This window comes from Rhinoraja longicauda, chromosome 40 (genome assembly GCF_053455715.1).
Source record: "Rhinoraja longicauda isolate Sanriku21f chromosome 40, sRhiLon1.1, whole genome shotgun sequence".
In the NCBI taxonomy this organism is placed as follows: domain Eukaryota; kingdom Metazoa; phylum Chordata; class Chondrichthyes; order Rajiformes; family Arhynchobatidae; genus Rhinoraja; species Rhinoraja longicauda.
In genome coordinates this window covers 13577274-13585120 of record NC_135992.1, presented here as the reverse complement: position 1 = coordinate 13585120, position 7847 = coordinate 13577274, and positions in this window count along the sequence as shown.

The following is a 7847-nucleotide window of genomic DNA, read 5'->3' as shown; positions in this document are numbered from 1 at the left end:
GACCCGGTGGGCCGAAGGGCCTGTTTCCGCGCTGTATCTCTAAAAAATCTAAAAAACTGGGATGGGGGAGGGGATAGAGAGGGTAAGCAGGGACGACGTGAAGTGGGAGAAGTCGATGTTCATACCGCTGGGGTGTAAACTGCCCAAGCAAAATATGAGGCGCTGTTCCTCCAATTGGCACTGGGTCCCACTCTGGGTCCCAGGACAGAAAGGTCAGATTGGGAATGGAATTAAAAACTAATAATGACTACTCATTTAAAATTCTAATAATTCACTCATTACTGCAACAGAAAGCTATTTGGTAACTCCAAGGTATGCAAAGGGCAATATGTTACTTTCACCTTTAACAAAGTAATCAAGGAATAAAAGTTATTTATTGCTCGGTACCGGGGACATTCCATTCAAAGTTCATTGAGAGCAGTTTTACATTCACATGAAAAAAAACAGATCTATTACCCTTGTCAGCCCAATCTGATAACGCCTCCAGCTAGATTGTTGGGCTGCAGGTTTACGACACAGCACACAGCCTAGGTACAGCTTCCAATTCACTGCAGATCGCCCGGTCAAAACTAAAAGGAAGGGTCAGGGAGCGGTGAAAACAGTACATGTGCAAAGAGCCGAGAGGTTCCTGGTGGCAATAGACTTTGACCGAAGAGAGACACAAAAAAATGGATTAAAAACGAAACAACAAACACAATGACGAAAGCAACAGCAGGAAAACAGCAGAATGACGCAAAGTCTTTAGTTGTTACTTTAGACATGCAGCACGGAAACAGGCCCTTCGGCCCAGTAAATCTGCACCGACCAGCGATCACCTTGTGCACAAGTTGTACAAGAAAATAACTGCAGATGCTGGTACAAATCGAAGGTATTTATTCACAAAATGCTGGAGTAACTCAGCAGGTCAGGCAGCATCTCAGGAGAGAAGGAATGGGTGACGTTTCGGGTCGAGACCCTTCTTCAGACTGATGTCATGGAGGCGGGACAAAGGAAGGATATAGGTGGAGACCGGAAGATAGAGGGAGATCTGGGAAGGAGATGGGGAAGAGAGGGACAGAGGAACTATCTAAAGTTGGAGAAGTCGATGTTCATACCGCCGGGCTGCAAGCTGCCCAAGCGAAATATGAGGTGCTGTTCCTCCAATTTCCGGTGGGCCGCACTATGGCACTGGAGGAGGCCCATGACAGAAAGGTCAGACTGGGAGTGGGTGGGGGAATTGAAGTGCTCGGCCACCGGGAGATCAGTTTGGTCAATGCGGACCGAGCGCAGGTGTTGAGCGAAGTGATCGCCGAGCCTGTGCTTGGTTTCGCCGATGTAAATAAGTTGACATCTGGAGCAGCGGATGCAATAGATGAGGTTGGAGGAGGTGCACAAGCATCATCCGACACATGAGGGACAATTTACCTTTTTTTTTAACCAAAGCCAATTAACCTACAAACCTACACGTCTTTGGAGTGTGGGAGGAATCCGGAGAAAACCCACGCAGGTCATGGGGAGAATGTGCAAACTCCGTACAGACAGCACCACTGTGCCACTGTGCCACTGTGCCACCCTTACCTGAAAGAAAATGCCCGAAACATTGCCCTAAATTAAAAGATTGTAGTGCAAATATCGAAACATCGCCAAATTTTTGAATGCAGAACGATTTCTTACACAGTTTCTTCTAACATTGGCAGCGTGGGGCGGTAGTGGCGCAGCGGTAGAGTTGCTGCCTCACAGCGCCAGAGACCCGGGTTTGATCCTGACTACGGGTGCTGTCTGTGTGGAGTTTGTACGTTCTCCCCGTGACCTGCGTGTGTTTTCTCCGGGTGCTCCAAAGACGTGCAGGTTGCAGGTTGATTGGCTTTGACCAAAACTGTAAATTATCCCTAGTGTGCAGGATAGTGCTAGTGTGCGGAGATCGCTGGTCGGTGCGGAAGGACCTGTTTCCACACTGTATCTCTAAACAAAACTAAACAACATTTAATGGTACAATTGTAGTTTATTGTCATGTTTACTTGGTACTACGATACGATGCGATGCAGTACAGTACAATGCGATACGTTACGATGTGATGCAATACAGTACGATGCGATACGATACGATATACGGTGCGATACGATACAGTGCGATACATATCATATCATCATATATATACAGCCGGAAACAGGCCTTTTCGGCCCTCCAAGTCCGTGCCGCCCAGTGATCCCCGTACATTAACACTATCCTACACCCACTATCCTTAAGAGCTCTATCTAGCTCTCTTGAATGCATTCAGAGAATTGGCCTCCACTGCCTTCTGAGGCAGGAAATTGGTCTGCCTACAGTCATAAAAACATACCGAAATTTATGAAACATGAAATTAAATTAACTTAAAATTACTAAGTACCTGAGTAAGGAGAAATTCTTTGTTTGGCATACACTTCAGTGACAATCCGATTACATTCATCACAAACATACATTCCTGACAACAATTATAACTAGATTTGTGAGCAATGATTTGGTTTTGGGCGGAGAATGTGAATTGAAACACTGTACCATAATCTTCTCATTCAACGCCTCTCCTTGCAGCACTAAACCCAAACGTACTCATCCCCCCGTGTACCTGTTTGACGACTATTCCACCTCAGAATCCATCAAGCCCTGCTCACTCTCGTCTGCTTCAAAGAAAACCAACGTCCAATCTTTCCAGCGTCTTCTCACAACGGAACCACTCCATCCCAGGCAACAACTCCCTGGGACTGCGTGGGTTTTCTCCGGGTGCTCCGGTTTCCTCCCACATCCCAAAGACGTGCGGGTCTGTAGGTTAAATGGCCCTGGTTAAATTTCACCTTGGGAATGGGTGAGCAAGTGGGATAACGTAGGACTAGTGTGAAAGGGTGATCGATGGCCAGTGTGGGCTGGATGGGCCGAGGGGCCTGTTTCCACGCTGTATTGTTTAGGGAAAACAAACGGCAGATGCTGGTTGAATTCGAAGGTATCAAGGGATTCAAGGAAAATGCAGAATATATCATTGTAAGCTAGGAGAAGGTGACAACAAAACAAACAGAGATAAAACAGAGATCGGGGCCTTCATAACAAGAGGAGTTGAGTATAGGAGCAAAGAGGTCCTTCTGCAGTTGTACAGGGCCCTAGTGAGACCGCACCTGGAGTACTGTGTGCAGTTTTGGTCTCCAAATTTGAGGAAGGATATTCTTGCTATTGAGGGCGTGCAGCGTAGGTTTACTAGGTTAATTCCCGGAATGGCGGGACTGTCATATGTTGAAAGACTGGAGTGACTAGGCTTGTATACACAGGAATTTAGAAGGATGAGGATCTTTTCGAAGATTATTAAGGGGTTGGACACGTTAGAGGCAGGAAACATGTTCCCAATGTTGGGGAAGTCCAGAACCAGGGGCCACAGTTTAAGAATAAGGGGTAGGCCATTTAGAACGGAGATGAGGAAAAACTTTTTCAGTCAGAGAGTTGTGAATCTGTGCAATTCTCTGCCTCAGAAGGCAGTGGAGGCCAATTCTCTGAATGCATTCAAGAGAGCTAGATAGAGCTCTTAAGGATAGCAGAGTCAGGGGGTATGGGGAGAAGGCAGGAACGGGGTACTGATTGAGAATGATCAGCCATGATCACATTGAATGGTGGTGCTGGCTTGAAGGGCCGAAGGGCCGAATGGCCTCCTCCTGGCTCGAAGGGCTGGCTCGAAGGGCTGAATGGCCTACTCCTGCACCTATTGTCTATTGTCTATTGTCTATTGTCTATTGTCTATTGGGGACAGTCAGGATTGTCAGGGAACCTGGATGGAGAGAGAGGGAAAGCAAGGGTTACTTGAAGTTAGAGAAGTCAATGTTCATACCGCTGGGGTGTAAGCTGCCCGAGCGAAATATGAGGTGCTGTTCCTCCAATTTGCGCTGGGCCTCACTCTGACAGTGGAGGAGGCCCAGGACAGAGAGGTCAGTGTGGGAACGGGAGGGGGAGTTAAAGTGTTGAGCAACCGTGAGATCAGGTAGGTTTAGGCGGACTGAGCGGAGATGTTCAGCGAAACGATAGCTGAGCCTGCGCTTGGTCTTGCCGATATATAGGAGTCCACACCTGGAACAGCGGATACGGTAGATGAGGTTGGAGGAGGTGCAAGTGAACCTAACCCAATACTATACTTAGAATGGAATGTTCGATGATGCAATGTAAGAGTACATTATGTACATCGACCATTCAAAGCAATCTGCCAAAGGTGTGTTTACTCTTAACAAAGATGAATTATGTAAGTATTCACAAAATGCTGGAGTAACTCAGCAGGTCAGGCAGTATCTCGGGAGAGAAGGAATGGGTGACGTTTCGGGTCGAGACCCTTCTTCAGACTGATGTCAGGGGGGGCGGGACAAAGGAAGGATTATAGGTGGAGACAGGAAGATAGAGGGAGATCTGGGAAGGAGGAGGGGAAGAGAGGGACAGAGGAACTATCTAAAGTTGGAGAAGTCGATGTTCATACCACTGGGCTGCAAGCTGCCCAGGCGAAATATGAGGTGCCGTTCCTCCAACTTCCGGTGGGCCTCACTATGGCACTGGAGGAGGCCCATGACAGAAAGGTCAGACTGGGAGTGGGAGGGGGAGTTGAAGTGCTCGGCCACCGGGAGATCAGTTTGGTCAATGCGGACTGAGTCAATTGGTCAATTATGTAAGTGTCGTACTTTCCATCATGAAAGTCATCATTCACCCTGCTATAGAGATCTCCAAATGCACAGGAGGGGGAGTTAAAGTGTTTAGTCACTGTGAGATCAGGTAGGTTTAGGCGGACTGAGCGGAGGTGTTCAGCGAAACGATTCGGTTCGAGACTAGGTGCTCAGGCAGCATCTAGGAGAGAAGGAATGGGTGACGTTTCGGGTCAAAACCCTTCTTCGAAACGTTACCCATTCCTTCTCTCCTAGATGCTGCCTGACCTGCTGAGTTACTCCGGCATTTTGTGATACCTTCGATTTGTACCAGCATCTGCAGTTATTTTCCTACAAGACTCTTGGCCTCGATCATTGTGCATCTCCAGAGATTCTTGCATTTCTCCTTTTCACTGTACCTTGGTGCACGTGACAATAAACAAAACTAAACTTTTGATTAAAGACTATACGGCACGGTGGCGCAGCGGTAAAGATGCTGCCTTACAGCGCCAGAGACCTGGGTTTGATCCCGACTACGGGTGCTGTCTGTACGGAGTTTGTCCGTTCTCCCCGTGACCTGCGTGGGTTTTCTCCGAAATCTTCGGTTTCCTCCCACACTCAAAAGACGTACAAGTATGTAGGTTAATTGGCTTGGTAAATGTGAAAATGTAAAAATATTAAGAATCAGGGGTAGGCCATTTAGAACTGAGATGAGGAAAAACTTTTTCAGTCAGAGAGTTGTGAATCTGTGGAATTCTCTGCCTCAGAAGGCAGTGGAGGCCAATTCTCTGAATCCATTCAAGAGAGAGCTAGATAGAGCTCTTAAGGATAGCGGAGTGAGGGGGTATGGGGAGAAGGCAGGAACGGGGTACTGATTGAGAATGATCAGCCATGATCACATTGAATGGCGGTGCTGGCTCGAAGGGCCGAATGGCCTCCTCCTGCACCTATTGTCTATTGTCCCTAGTGGGTGTAGGATAGTGTTAATGTGCAGGGATCGCTGGTCGGCGTGGACCCGGTGGGCCTGTTTCCGCGCTGTACCTCTAAACTCTTCTGTATCTGTACACTTGGACAGCTCGATTGTAATCATGTGTGGTCTATTTGCTGGCTGGATAGATAGAGCACAACAAAAAGATTTTCACTGTTCCTCGGTACACGGGACTAAACTAAACCTTCACCTGGCCCATCAGGTTCTTCCAGCAGTTTGTTTTTTGGTCTGTTTGCAACATCTGCAAACTCTGGTGTTCTCCGTTGAAAGGCAGGTCTTGTTTCAAAGATGGCTCTGAAATGCATTGTTCATGATATTGCCCCCAAGCCATACATGAAAACTTCTGTGACTGAACATTCAAACATGTAATGGAGGAGAGGGGATCTCATTCCTGAGATATAATCTGTGATGATAGAAAGGCAGAAAAATTGAAAATAGAGACAAGGAACTGCAGGCGCTGGTCAATACGCAAAAGGACACAAAGTGCTGGAGTAACTCAGCAGGCCAGGCAGCATCTCCGGAGAAAGACACAAAGTGCTGGAGTAACTCAGCAAGCCAGGCAGCATCTCTGGAGAAAGACACAACATGCTGGAGTAACTCAGCAGGCCAGGCAGCATCTCTGGAGAACATGGGTAGGCGATATTTCAGGTCGAGACCCTTCTTCAGAAACTCGACCCGAAACGTCACCAATCCATGTTCCCCAGAGATGCTGCCCGACCCGCTGAGTTACTCCAGCACTTTGTGTCCATCTTTTGAATAAACCAGCGTCTGCAGTCCTTCGTTTCTTCCATTAAACCTTTCCTAGCCATGAACTGTCCAAATGGCTTTTAATAGACAATGGACAATAGACAAAGGAGGAAGCCATTCGGCCCTTCGAGCCAGCACCGCCATTCAATGTGATCATGGCTGATCATTCTCAATCAGTACCCCGTTCCTGCCTTCTCCCCACACCCCCTGACTCCGCTGTCCTTAAGAGCTCTATCCAGCTCTCTCTTGAATGCATTCAGAGAATTGGCCTCCACTGCCTTCTGAGGCAGAGAATTCCACAGATTCACAACTCTCTGACTGAAAAGGTTTTTCCTCATCTCATATTGTCTCATATTGTTTTAGTACCTGCCTCCTCTGGCAGATTCTACACCTGCCACCCTATTGCTGAAAGAGTTGCTCCTCAAGTTCCTATTTAATCTTTCCCCTCTCATGTTAAACCTATCTATTCCCTTCAGGATAAGGGGCGCACCAGTAGAGTTGCTGCCTCACAGCGCCAGAGACCCGGGTTCAATTCTTACCATGAGTGCTGTCCGTACGGAGTTCGTACGTTCTCCCAGTGACTGCGTGGGTTTTCTCCGGGTGCTCTGGTTTCCTCCCACACGCCAAAGACGTACAGGTTTGCAGGTTAACTTTGACCTCGGTAACAAATTGTCAATTAGCCCTAGTGTGTCGGAGAGCGCAGACTCAGGGGGCTGAAGGGCCTGTTTCCACACAGCACCTCTCAACTAAACTAAAACTAAAGATTACACGTAAAATTCTACACAGGATCCCTGCTACAAGTCTTAGTCAGAGGTTAGGGCCTGGGTTTTCAGTTTCTCAATATATCATGAGGAGTTGCCACTTACGTGGGCTGTTTCTAATGTCACTGGTGTGTCATTCTTCCTTCTGTTAGGTGGAAGAACTTTCTATCATTACTGTTCAATCACCCCTGTTGTTACTCCAAAGGTTTGTGTGCAAATAGATTTGGGGACTGTCATATGAGGAAACATTGGAAAGACTGGCCTTGTAGTCACTGGAGTTTAGAAGGATGAGAGAGGATCTCATAGAGACGTACAAAATTATGAAAGGACTGGACAAGCTAGATGCAGGAAATATCCCAATGTTGGTGGAGTCCAGAACCAGGGGCCACAGTCTATGAATAAAGGGGAGGCCATTTAAAATTGCGGTGAGAAAAAACTTTTTCACCCAGAGTTGTGAATTTGTGGAATTCTCTGCCACAGAGGGCAGTGGAGGTCAATTCACTGAATGAATTTAAAAGAGGGTTAGATAGAGCTCTCGGGGCAAGGGATATGGGGAGAAGGTAGGCACAGGTTACTGATTTTGGATGATTAGCCATGATCACAATGAATGGCGGTGCTGGCTCGAAGGGCCAAATGGCCTCCTCCTGCACCTATTTTCTATGTTGCTATGAGAGGAAAGCATAAAATTTTGTTGACCAGATCATCAGGCATCTGACCCAAAACATTTATCCT